General features: G+C 33.1%; 1 protein-coding gene and 1 long non-coding RNA gene across 6 annotated transcripts in view; one reads left to right on the top strand and one right to left on the bottom strand.

The window, feature by feature from the left end:
- The window catches only part of KCNT2 (potassium sodium-activated channel subfamily T member 2), a 398,329-nt gene that overhangs the window by 157,197 nt on the left and 226,488 nt on the right, over positions 1-14,644 (bottom strand). The gene's annotated exons all lie outside the window — the stretch shown is intronic.
- Positions 8,103-14,644, top strand: part of LOC134731969 (uncharacterized) — a 156,136-nt gene continuing 149,594 nt past the window's right edge. The window contains exon 1 of the long non-coding RNA XR_010114727.1: positions 8,103-8,159. This is a non-coding gene — a long non-coding RNA (uncharacterized lncRNA). The remainder of the gene's footprint in view (positions 8,160-14,644) is intronic.

Genomic DNA, 14,644 nt, shown 5'->3' with positions numbered 1-14,644 from the left:
AGAGATGTTTAGAAGAGGTGGTTGAAAAGGGCAAGTATACTAATGTTTGTTCACAGCATCTTGCTGATTTTAGTCAGCAATACATAGAGAGCGGATCTGAGGTAAGAACTGATCACTTTGCAAGCAGAAAGAGAGGGGAATAGAACTCTCTTAAGTAGTACATTGTTTGCTTGTGATCAAAAATCTAATAAAAAGTATAAAAATGAACACTTGAGGAATTGAAAAAGTGAACTGTATCCTAAATAGCAGGAGATGACATTCCCTTTCAGAGCCTTTATCAGAGGCCTCCAATTTAGACTTCCCAGCCAGACCAATAAAGACAGACCTGTGACAAAATCAGATTAAAGTGCAGTGCTGCCTTCATGTTGAAACTTGTTTCAGATGATGCCAAGGTATCCACCATTACAAGAAAGATAGTGATATGGACAGGGCAACAAAATCCAGTAAGTCAGGTTTAACAAGGTTCTTAGAAAAGAACTTTGAACACAGTTACTGACACATAGAAAGGCTTAGAAGAAATCCACTCGAATTTCAACTTCAAGAGTGGCCACAGAGAACAGTGAGCCATGTATATGAATGGACAAAGGAATTACTCTCTAAAGAGCAGAATCAAGGTTTAATTAAGGAATTTTATATGTTGCTTTGGAGGTTTCTCAATTCATGTGCCACAGGACATACTATGGACCAATGACTACTGTGCATTTCCTTCTTCTGTTTTCCAAAATCCATTATTTTATTACAACTTTCTTCCTCTACTATTGTGTATCTATATGGGGTAGTGGTCCTCAGACCACTTAGCAAATTTATTAATGTGCATATTGCTAGATTATCTAGCCACATCTGGATCCGACTTTGCATTTTCCAGATATCCTGAACTTTGAGCTGGATGTGGCATTTGATGAAACTTGGAGTATTTGTCTTAGGGAATAGATGAGTGTTTTCTCATTTATTCCCTATGTCAAATACTCCAAGTTTTAGTGGCGCTATATGAATGCCATTTATAGTAGCCAGGAAATGGCTAATAGACATACTAAAAAGAAAGAAAGAGAAAATGGATACTAGGGGAGAGAGTAGTTTTAGCCATGGTTCAAGCCTTTAGGCACCCAAGTAACCATGTACAACATTATGTATTATATATATTTATATAGATAAACAACATTATATATGTAAGTAATATATATACAACAGCAATATAATATATATAATAATTTAATATATAATACAATATGTAATATAATATCTAATAAACTAATATATAATATATAAACAACATTGTATATATAATTATATATATTATATATGTTATATATATAATATATAATGTTATGCATGGTTACTTGGGTGCCTAAAGACTAGAACCATGGCTAAAACTACTACCTCCCCCAGTATTCATTTTCTCTTTCTTTCTTTTTATTAATAGACGCTCTTATTTCCCCTCACCCCACTTTCATATTTTACCTGGATTCATGGCTGTTCTGGTAGAAATTACATATCTCAGTTTCCCTTTTAGATAGATAGGGCCACATTACTAGGGTTTGTCTGATGGGACAATGTACAGAAATGTATAAACTCTGGATTACTTTTTGTATACAGAATCACTTTCCCTAAACTCTTTTCTTCTTTTTGGTGAGACAACATATATAGCAAAAGCACAGCTTTGATTATGCAAAGAAGGACAACTCTTTATCAAATATAAATCTGTCATTTTTTCCCTTATAGCTTCTAATTCCCCTCCTTTGTTGAAGAAAATGTTTCCTATTCAAAAATTATATGTGGCAGGGTGTGGTGGTTCATGCCTGTAATCCCAGAACTTTGGAAGCTCAAGGTGGGCACATCATCTGAGGTCAGGAGTTTGAGACCAACCTGGCCAACACGGCAAAACCCAGTCTCTACCAAAAATACAAAAAATTAGCCAGGCGTGGTGGTGCATGCCTGTAATCCCAGCTACTTGGGAGGCTGAGACAGGAGAACTGCTTGAACTCAGGAGGTAGTGGCTGCAGTGAGCCAAGACTGTGCTTTAAAAGATAGATTTCAATAAACTATCTTGAAACAAGTGCCAACAGTATACTTTTAAAATGTAAGTGGCAAAACAATATAACATAATTCCATTGTTATGCAATTAAAACACAGTCTCACTTTTGTAAAAATGCTGAATTCTGCAAGGATGCTCATGTGTATGCCTGTATGTGTGTCTGGATATGCACAGAAAATAGTGTGTAAAGATAAGCATCAAACTGTCAATAGAAACTGCCTCAACAGGTGGGAAAGAGTTTTAGAAGCATATGACTTTTAAAATAGTAGTATTATGTGAGATTCTTGATTTCTTCTTTGTCATTCTACTGTCTGTCATTTTCAGTTTAAAAGCTTCTAAAATAAAAATTACAATTGAGATGAGAATTTATTGATAGATATGAATTAAAATTGTCTTCAAGTCCCTTTTACTTTATGAAAAATAAAATTGATAGTTACTTTAAAACAAGTCAGAATATTTTCTTAAAAGTCTACATCACCTTATATTCTGAGCTCTTGTGTGATTTAAAGTACTAGAAACCTCTTCCATGCAGTTGCTAGGTAACAGCTCTTTGGAAAACAGTAAATAGTGGAAAGTGCAGTAAACCAATCTAGTGCTGGTTTTAATTTACAGAAATCAAATATCCTTTGGAAAATGGCTTTTAAACAGAAAAACGAACCAGGGTGAATTTTAAAATCTAAATGTTAGTCATTTTTATTTTATGGGGAAAAAATTTATTAAATAAAACAACTGATTAAATTGCATTATAAAATCTTTCCCATATCCTTTGCTTATTAGATTCTGTTTGCAAGCAAGAGTGGGTTTATTGCTACAAAAAATCATATCTTTTTCTTATACGAGAATAGATAGTCTTGCAATCGAGTGAGTTTTATTTTGATCCTGTTACTTTAATCAATAAAATAACCACTCGTGTGTGTGCGTGCGCGCGGGCACATATGAACACGTCAGAAACTGCCAATTCAAAGATTGTGAGGCATTCAACCACTAAATGGCTAAGAATAGATTTAGGCAAATCCTTAAAAGTCACTTAGTTTCACCAGATCTAACTATAAGAATGCTTATTAAATGCATAGAATCTAACCCAATTTGAGATTTGCAATTTTCTGTAAAACAGATTTATTTCATTTCAATAATACAAGTAAAAAGCATGCCTCTGTTTTTCCAATTGCTTCAATACTTATTTTAGTACAATAAATATAACCTTTTTGGATGTTTCAGGCTATTAAATACTCAAAAGGGGGGTCAAATTTCCTCCACCCTAGTGCAAAACAGTTTTAATTTCATTAATCTCCTTTTCTTTTATACCTCTCAGAAATACATAGCAGTCTTAATATTTTTGAAAAATTATTTTCCTCCAATTTCTTTAGGTTCTAACCAAGAGTATCCTTTATCAGCTTCTGATAGTATAGAAGCTACTTACTGAAGCTTTTTAGTAATAAAATAATAATACTAAATAATATTTCTGCTTTTCATACTGTGATATATATATATTATTAAACCTCACAAAAGTTCTATGATATATATTGTGTTAAGTAGTTTTCAGATAAGCAATCAGATATTCAGAACAGTGAAGTAACTTGGCTAAATTTATTGCTTATTAAATTCAAACTATCTACAAAGAACTCTACAAAAGCTATACAACTCTAAAATCGATTAACCACACTTAAAATAGGTATCATAATGCAGCAGTGTTTCCCTCTGTAGAAACCACTTAAAGATTACCACTTGCTACCAGATGAACAAATGGCTGGAGCAGCCATTACACTGAACTGATGACTGAGAAAATACAACCAGCAAGCTCCCAAAACACCTGTCATGTAACAGTGAAGTTTGAGTGAACGTCGGCAAATTTGCCTTTGAGATCAGTTTCATTCCTTTTCAACCACAAAACACAATATTGTAGCTGAACTAAAATAATTTGAGTGACTGACTCAAAAATATTTTGGAAGATTTCTAGATTTATTAGTAGCAAATAAATACTGCAATAAATGGTAAAAAGAAAGTAAATGCATATGTATTAAGAGGATATACGGATACCTTGCATGCTCTGAGGGAATGAAAAAAGCATCACTTAAGGAAATAACGTTTAACCAAATTTATTTATTTATTTACTTATTTTTGAGATGGAGTCTTCCTCTGTCGCCCAGGCTGGAATGCAGTGGTGCGATCGTGGCTCACTGCAAGCTCCACCTCCCAGGTTCACGCCATTCTCCTGCCTCAGCCTCCCGAGTAGCTGGGACTACAGGGGCCCGCCACCACGCCTGGCTATTCTTTTTTTTTTTTTTGTATTTTTAGTAGAGACGGGGTTTCACTGTGTTAACCAGGATGATCTCGATCTCCTGACCTTGTGATCCGCGCGCCTCGGCCTCCCAAAGTGCTGGGATTACAGACGTGAGCCACCGCGCCTGGCCTGTTTAACCAAATATTTTAAGGATAATTAAGAAAAGTTGTTTGAAAGGAGAATAAAGTATGCAGAATTTCTTAAAAATAAAATTGGAGAGGTAGGAAGAAACGGAAATGTTTACAGAACTATATTAACAAAGAAAGAAATCTAAAGATTAAGGGAGGAAAAATATTGCTGAGGTTGCTGATAGGGTATGAGGTAATTGGGCACTCAGCAAAGATATGGAAAGGAAATCCTTCAATTATAATAGGAAAAAGCAGGAAGCAATAAGTGAACATAGATTAACATTTGAAAAATAAGTTGCAAAATTTAAGGAAATTTTCATATATTGGCTTCCCATATCTCTGTGTATTAGAAAATGAGATAAATTTGAGACAGTAATTACAAGAGCAAGAGAATAATTTGATTAAAAGAAAAAAAAACAAAAAACCACAACGTTAAGGGCGCTTTGAGCTGCCTGAACATGAGTTTATAGTAACACAAATCTGACCCACTGGGTATTATTGTTTTTCCAGGAGTGCCAGTCAAGGAGTGAAAAAAAAGGATCAGCGTACATGGAATTTTGTTTGTTTGCATGTGTATTTATTTTTTATCAAAAGCTATGGGGAAAAAATGAAAAACAAAGGAAATCAGAACACTGACATGTGGCTGACTGAATGAAGTGGCAGACTACAGAGTTCAGGTTCCTTAAAGAGAGAAAAAGAGAAGAAACGGAACTGAGGCACAGGAAGACTCTAGACTGATGATGATATGGAATAATGGTTCTCAAGCTATTTGTGATGAAGGGCCAGTTTTCTTTTGCTTTTTAATTGTAAAATAAAAAGAAAGAACGAGTCGTAACCCATTGCAAGCACACAGGCAGCTCATGCCATATGTGATTCACCTATGATTTTGATACAGCCCAAACTAGTCTATATGCTTAGTAGTCTATATGCTTTCCAAAGAGACAGTCCACTAATTATGCATTTGGATGCCATGGCAATGTCAAATCGCTATCAAAATTTCTAAAATGCTGCTGTATTTATCATGTTGTAGCTTGATAAAAGTCTGTGGAATGAAACTGGTCTCTGGACTACGCTTTGAATAACACTGCATTAGATGAGTTGATGAGGTGGAAGGAGAGTGTTTAATAGCACTGGATGGTTGAATAAGCAAAATGGAAAGAAGATTGCATTTGGATACTTTATGGGCTGAATAGTATAAATAAGACTGGAATCATAGGGAGTGATGACAGGGTCCAAGTATATCTTCTATTATACATCATTTTTACTGTAACCCTCAGGAAATTCATGTCTTTAAATCAAAAAAAGAAACTTTTGAATCAGGCATTCTATGAAGACTAAAATGTAACCCCGGCACTTGCAGAAATGCTATATAAAGTAGGAAAATGTATTCAATGTTGCCCTGTGCTTGATTTAAAGAATCATTGGATTTGGAGTCACATGGCATGAGTCTGAATCCCTTGTCTGTAAGTATGTTAAGTCTTTGGCCAGCTATACCTTGTATCAAATTAGATAAAAAATGCATAGTTATTTTTATAAATCACAAAAAGCTGTAATTCTTATGTAGTTAACAATACTATATTTTATACTTGAAATTTGCTGAAAGTAGACCTTTAATATTCTAACCACACACATTAAAAAGGGAACTATGTGAGGTGATGGATGTGCTAACTAACTTGATTGTGTAAATAAGTTCATAATGCATATGTATATCAAATCATCACATTGTACACCTTAAATTATACAATTTTATTTATCAAATATACCACAGTAAAGCTGTAAGAAACTAAAGCTGTTAACTTCAATTGAAGTGACTCAGGAAAGCATACAGTAAGCTATAAAGCCCCATAACAAGTAAAGTTTTGTTTGATAAAAATAAATAATACATAGAAATGTGCATTTATGTGAGCCCCCCCATACTCTTTCCTTACCAATGAGGAAAGATGCTACAATTTGCCTGATCCTCCCAGACAAACAAAAACCCACAGCCAAATTTATGATTGTCACATATAATCTCACACCTGTAATCTTAGCACTTTCGGAGGCCAAGGTGGGCTGATCACTTGAGGTCAGGAGTTTGAAACCAGCTTGGCCATCATGGTGAAAGCCCATCTCTACTAAAAATAAAAATAAAAAATTAGCTGGGCATGGTGGTGCACGCCTGTAATACCAGCTACTTGGGAGGCTGAGGCAGGAGAGTCACTCGAACCCAGGAGGCGGAGGTTGTAGTGAGCTGAGATCGTGCCACACTCCAGCCTGCAGCCTGGGTGACAGAGTGAGATTCCATCTCCAAAAAAAAAAAAAAAAAAAAAATCTGTTAAAACCGTTTGGCAACCATTACTCTAGACAAAATTATAAAAAAATAAATAAATACAATAAAATACATAAAATCATCCCTTGAATTAGGCATTTAGAACCCACTTTTCGGCCACTGGTTATCTTTTAGAAGTCTCCCATAACAACCTAATCTTCATTCCCTCCTCCTCCAAAATGTCTATTCTTATAGAATAAGAGACTGAGAGACATTCAGACAGACAGACAAATAGGTGGATGCTACTATCAACTAGATATTCACCTAATAACCCAAATAAAGTAACATATAAAAAAGGTGGAAATTTCAGTTTCACCAAGAGGAATATGCACTTTAAAAGGAATTCTTAATGCAAAGTGAGCTTTATTTTATGAGACAATTGAGCCAAATGTTTTGCCTTGTTGGAGTCCTTACCTACTCTGAATTGCCCTTCTTCAACATCACCAACTTCAAACACCCCAAAACAGCCCACGCAACTCTTCAATATGATACTCACATCAGCAGATCCAAAAATAAAATCTGTTTGACATTCTAATCATGTACTATCTATACACTATTTTTGACCTGTACAGCATACTACTGTACCGAATACTGTAGGCAATTGTGACAAAGTGCTGAGCATTTGTGTAACTAAACATTTCTAAACAGAAAAAGGTACAGTGAAAAGATGGTATTAGACTCTATGGAACCACCACTGTATATGCAGTACATTGTTGACTGAGACGTCATTATGCAGCACATGACTGCATATAAAAAGCCAAATTGCTACTAATTTCAGAATATAAAAAATCCCTATAACTCATTTAAAAATCGCCAAACAGAAAATAAGGGCACAGGGATAAATTTTATACACAAATGCAAAAATTAAACAAAAAACACAAGAATGTACAACTCTGTGTAATAAATAAAGATTTAAAATTTAAATGAAGAATTAAAGGCAATACCACATATCTCTTAAAAGCACACATTCTGGAGACAGAGAATGTGGATTCAAGTCCTGTCTCAACCAGTTAGTATGGCACCATTTCTGCATTAAAAAATATATATATATTTGGATCTGTTTCCTCATCTGTAAAATTGAAATAATAATATAATCTGTCTGTGGTAGCCAGCCTCCAGGATTGCCCCAAATAACTCTTACATGCTGGTATTCATGCCTGTGCTGTTCCCTCCTACACAGCAGAATAGGGATGAACCGTATAATCATTAGGATATTGCAGAATAACAAAGTGTGACAGCTAAGGCTATGCCATAAAAGGCATTGTGGCTTTGCCTTGCTCTCTCTTGGATCATCTGCCCTGGGAAAAGCAAGCTGCCACATCATGAGGATGCTCGAGCAGCCCAGAGGAAAGGTCCACATGTAAGAAACCAAGATCTCCTACCAACAGCCAGCACCAACTTGGGAGCCATGTAAGTAAACCACTTTGAAAACAGATATTCTGTGCAAGTCAAGCCTTCAAATACCTGTAGTTATTTGATAACTGCAACTACCCTAAATAACCTACATCTTCATTGTAACATCATAAATATCGAGATTATTACTTCTCCCAAATTCCTGACCCACAGAAACTGAGATAATAAATTTACATTGTTGTTTATACCACAAAGTTTTGGGGTAGTTATGTAGCAATATATAACCAATATACTAGCTTATGAAATTGTAATGAGAACTGAGTTAACCTATAAGTAGTGCCTTAGAACAGTAGCCCTTGCACAGGAAGCACTACCTGTGTTGACTACCACTATTATTATAATAATTATTGTAGTTCTTATGTTATTTTGCTTTCTACCAAAGGGCAAAAGTTAATATTACCCATTTCTTCAAGGGTTATATATTTCTGGGGAGCAAATTGGCATTGTGTACTAAAAACCATAAAAGTACAAATACCATTTAACCTAGAAATCCCACTAATCATATTCATCTTGGTAATATTTACGAATAGCTACCACTTTTTAAATTGCTTTATTTCTCATTCCTTATTTGAAGCAGAGTTAGCATTCTCAAGAAGGATTTAGCTATTGGCAGATTTATCAATTTAGTCTTTATGATTGATTATACAGAATAGTTTGATGGCTTAAATGAGAATTTGTCATGAATGAAAGTGGCTTTATGAAAATATTAAGTGAGATTGATCATGGGTTATAAAATGTAGCAATAGACTAATACATATTCATAAATTTATATATATTTTGCTAATAGTAACAATGATATTTTACTTCATGTAGACACAGTATTGTAGTCTACATAAACATAACTTATAGTTATAATTAGGTGAATAACAATTTCACTGCTTAGATATAACCATGCACAATTTTTATCATGGAATTAATTATGCTTGATTATTTGGATCTTGTTAGAAAAATGAGAATATGCAAAAATCTAGAAGTAAATTAAAAATAATAATCATCCACAAACCCATCTTCTACCTACTACTATATATTTCTTTATAAAGTGAATTATATATATATACACACACTCTATATGTAGTATATATATATAGAGTATATATACTACATATAGAGTGTGTGTATATATAGAGAGATGTACTATATATTTCTTTATAAAGTGAATTATAAAGTTCTTCCTAATCTTATCTTTGCCTTGTTTTCCAACCCCATTTCCTACTATCCTCTATCTTGGTGCATATTAAGTGTTTTCAGTTCCTGTTAATTCACCACACCATTTTCTACCTTGGTTTCTTACTGTATGGCAACATTCAGGAATCACTCATATCTGCATTCATTTAAATATAACTAACCCATTCCTGTGTCAGGGTATAACTTCCATGTCCCTTTGCCAAAATTCATCTATCATATCTGTATGTCCACCCTATTTTAAGCCTTCCTTGATGCTTGCATTTTTTTCCCTTAATAGCCATCTAAGTACTTTCTTGCTCAAATCATCTTTCCCAGTAGAACGTAAGCTTCAAGAGGGCATGAGAGCTTCAGTCACATGATAATAAGAATCCTTTTAATGTTTGGCATTCTGTGTATGTAATGGTATTGCTTTCCAATCTTCATTTTGCTGATGATTAGTGATGCTGACAATCTTTTCATATGCTTAATGGTCATTGATATATCCTTGTGTGTGTATAAAATGTCCGTTCGATTCTTCTACCTATTTTTATTGGTTTGTTTGGACTCTTAAAATTGAATTGTAGGAGTTCTTTATATATGTTTGGACTCAAACTTTACTCAGATATGTTCATTGTGAATATTTTCATCCCAGTCTGGGGCTCGCCATTCTTTGAAATTGTCTTGTGAAGAGTGGAAGGTTTAATTTTGATGAAAGCCAATTTTTCTTTTTTTTTTTCTCTAATGGTTTGTGGGTTTTGTGTGTCTCAGCTAAGAAATATTTGCTACTCAAGTCTGTGAAAACATTCTTCCATGTTTTATTTTAGATATGTTGTAGTCTCACTTTTTATATTTAAGTGTATAATTTATTTCAAGTTAATATTCACTGTGTGGTGTGAGGTAAGGCTCAAGATATATATTTTTTCCAGAAGGATATAAAGTAGATCCTGAACTATCTATTGAAGATTATCGCCTCTCCAAGGTAATTAACTTGGCATCGTTGATGAAAATATACAAGTTGATCTACTTCTGGGTTATATTCTGTTCCATTGATCTATTTGTCTATCATTATGATAATTCCATGCTATCTTTAATACTTCAGTATTACAGTAAAGCTTCAAAACACAGGTACTATAGATAATTCTGACATGAATCTTTTTTTTCATAGTTGTTATGACTATTATCTTTATATTTTTATATTATTTAAAATAAGATTATTAATATTTCAAAGTGCCAGCTATAATTTCAGTTGAAATATGTATTGAATCTATAGGTTAATTTGGATATAATTAACACGTTAAAATATTGAATCTTTTAACCCTTAAAATAAGCTACATTCTCAGCTTATTTAGGTCTTTAAAAATTTCTCTCAGCAATGTTTATAGTTTCTTTATATGAGACGCACATATTTTATTAAATTCTCCCATATCTATTTCATACTTTTGATGAATTTTAAAGGTTATATTTAATTTAAATTCCTAAATTATCTTTACGAGCATAGAAAAATAAAATTGATTTCTGTATAAGGAAGATCATTTTGATGTTCCTCATTCATTAGTTCTACTAGCTTTATTAAAGATTCATTACCATTTTTAAAGAAATGTTCACTTAGTCTATGAATAAAGCTAGTTTTACTATTTCCTTTCTAACATGTACATTAACATTTATTTAATTTGCCTTATTGCACAGGTTAGGACCTTCAGTACAGTGTGAATAGAAGTAGAGCACAGAGCTTTGACGTCTCAATATTAGAGTTTAGTACTCAGCCTATAAGCATCAAGTATAATAAAAATATGATGTTGCTTTTCTTCTATTTCCAGTATGCACAAATTTTTGTTAAAAACATTACTGATTTTTAAAATGCTGTTATTGCATCTGTTGATACGATCATATAGCTTATTTTCCCCTTTAATGTATTAATATGGTGAACTGCTCTGATTTTAAACATTATATGACTATTGTAGCCTTGGGATAAACCCAACGAGGTAACAGTATGTTCTTTCTGTATGTTACTGAATTGGATTTGCTATTGATTTGTCGGAAGATTTTTGCATCTGTGTTCATAAAATGTATCAGTTTGCAATTTTCTTTTCTCATGATGTCTTTGGCTTTGGCCTAATCAAATAATGCCGGCCTTACAAAATCACTATACATTTTTTTTCTCCTCTCCTTTATTTTCTGGATATAAGCTTGGACAGAACAGATTTTATTTCTACCTTAATCACTGTCAGAATTTCCCATTCATTGATATGTCTAGTCATTTCAATTGGATACTGGCCAATGTGAATGTTACTTTATACAATGTTTAAAATGAGGTGCTTCATTTTGGTAGAATTAGTTTGATACCTTGAAGGCCTGCTGGATTTTTAAGCTTTCAAGGGCAGTTTTAGTAGACAAAATTCTAAGATGTCAAACCTCAAATGAGATTATAGATCAAGTGGATATCTTCATTGCATACTGGTGAGACCTTGACGAGGGGAGCTACATAACCCATTCCTGGAATCCTGACCCACAGAAACACAGATAATAGGTTTCTGTCACTGTAAATTGAAAAGTTAGTGGTAAGCTTTTTATTACTGAAAACTAATACTGATCTATTTAGAGTACCCTTTACTCTGGGGCTAAGTCAATCTTACTAGAAAACTATGCATCTCATAAGATTTCAAATGCCCTGCTGATCACCAAGGTCATTCTACTATGTCTGCTGAGAGTGTGAATATCTCCCCACCCTGTTTGAGCACTGAGAATTGTTCTGCTTATGATTCTTTAGTTGTTTTTAGCCTGGCTTTTAGAGTTTCATTTTGTACATGTGTGACCTAATACTCAGAAAAAAATTACAAAGCGCTGTTTTTAGATTTCTGGTGCTCTTTTTCTGTGTCACTCTCTCCTCTAGAATTTTTTTTTCCCACAACATGATGGAACATTACTTGTGTACTTGCAAACTATTTCATATATTTTGGCACTTTTTTTATTTTACTAGGTTATATTATCACTTTTCTAAGTGGATCTTTTAAATCGTATATTCTGTATAGTACAATAATTAGATGTTATGTGTCAAGCACTGTGCAATCACTGGACATATACGGCACTTAAACTCATATTCTGGTGTTAAATAGACATTGAAATAACTGAATAAATTAGTTCAGTACTATAACAGAATTTATATTAAGTGTGAAGATATATGAAAAAGTGACAGTAGCAAAGATAAAATGATTTTCTCAATCTCCCTTGGTTGCTGCAGTCAGCCAATTTTTAAGTCTACAGAAAATACATGAAATGTTTTACCTATATGTTCTCACTCCTCATTTCTATTATGATAGCTCTCTCCATATCTCTCACCTGGACAACTATAATAGCTTCCTAAATAATCACTCCTATGAGGTTTTTTTTGTCCTCCTCACTGCACTCAACATTTCTCCAGAGTTATTTTTTTATCTAGTTAAAATTTTATGTCTTTACCTAATACTTGCATTATTCTCACACTACTTCTCCAACAAAATCTTAGTAAAATTTAATTCACAATCACATGTACACACATGGATGCATACACATGTATTTGTGTATGTGTATGTGCACAATATGAAGTTCCAAGGCAAGGTGATTTGAGGCAATGATAGTTTTAACACCCTATTATAAGAATTGTCATCTCCACTTGCTGGCCATCCTACTGTTAAGATCTCATTCATTCTTTTGTTTTTTTTTTTTTGTTGTTGTTGTTTTTTTTTTTTTAAAAAAAAAACATATGTTAGGAGACTCTTTTCAAAGCAAAACCAATTACTTCTGGGATGGGGAAACTAAATCATGAAAGCCTTAACTATCTATTGTAGGTGTATGAGATTGACTAAATTCATCAAGCAATATACAGTGAGACTAGAGCATAACTGGAATCATTGGTTTGATATACATGGAGGTTGTGAAGGGCAGGAAAGGGGGGTTGTAAGGCTCCAACTAAAGCTCTATGTAGTAAGGATAAGCTCATTCGAGTGGTATTCTTGGGAAGTATATAAAAGTGCATTGACTTTTTTACAGGGTGACAGGTAAAGGCAATGAGAAAAGCTATACATCTTGTTCATCATTATGTCACTAGCGCATAGAACAATGAATTGATCATAGTACAAATCTAGAAAATGTTATGAAAAAGTATTTAAGAATGAAAGGGAGCATACCTGGTCTTTTTCATAAGACATTTATATCAAGGAACTACTTAGCAGACTAAATACCATAGGCATAGGATATGATAGAATATGTCTGGCACTTCCTAAAAAAAATAAGTATTATTTTCATCTGGTACTCAGAACCAAGAAATTTGGTGTTTTAAAATATACAACTATAAAAAACATTAATGGAGATAAATAAAAGATTATTTTAGTTAATTAAGTCATAAGTGGCCCACAAGAAAATGTTTTGAAATACCTAATATCCAGTGTCAATTTAATCAAATGTCAAGGAAAATAAATAGGAAAGATGGCTTAAACATCTTTTGCAATATTTAAATTTTAAAATTTTCATTTAAAAATAATCAACACCAATGTTAATTTCTTGTTTTGATTAAAGGGATAATGGTTATATATATACCACATTAACATTAGGAGAAGCTGTGGGATGTAGAGGGTATATAGAACTCTTTGTACTATCTATACTGCTTTTCCATAAATGTAAAACTATTGCATAAAACTTTTTACAAGGAATTAAAAAACATAAATGTAGTAAAAATAAAATTTTGATTTAATACTGAATTTTAAAATACAGATTTAAGGAAAATCTGAGAGACAATTTATAACATTTGCATATAAACTGGATCCATAAAATTATTACTGACCATTTTAGGGGTAAAAATTTTAGCATTGTTATGTAGCAGAATTTCCTTACGCTTAAGAGAGCTCTGCTGAAATAAAAATATGTGTGTATTTGGGTATGCGTACAAAGAGATTAGTCAAAAGTGGCAAAATGTTAACAGTTTTTGAATGTAGATGGAGAGAATACGGTTTTTTTTAATTGTATAACTGTTTTAAATAGTGTAAGTTTGATTTTTTGAAAGTAAAAAATGGTGAGGAATGGCATAAAAAATTAAAGATTATCCAGACAGTGCTGGGCTTGAACATGGCCTTATGTTAAGTAGTTTCTGATGATCTCCACAATAATATAAAAAAATCAAAGAGAAAAGATTTCCATCCAAAAAAAATGAGAATTTTCAAAGGCTTAATGTTTTATATTTTGAAAATATAACATCTCTAAGCATTATGTTCTTAAGTAGGTTGTAAAAATGAAGTTTAAAATGATGTCTATGTGGGTGTTATATGGGAAATGAAGAAATCATTCAG

Source organism: Symphalangus syndactylus, chromosome 19 (genome assembly GCF_028878055.3).
Source record: "Symphalangus syndactylus isolate Jambi chromosome 19, NHGRI_mSymSyn1-v2.1_pri, whole genome shotgun sequence".
In the NCBI taxonomy this organism is placed as follows: domain Eukaryota; kingdom Metazoa; phylum Chordata; class Mammalia; order Primates; family Hylobatidae; genus Symphalangus; species Symphalangus syndactylus.
The sequence above is the reverse complement of the archived record's forward strand: the minus strand, read 5'-3'. Positions and strand labels throughout refer to the sequence as shown.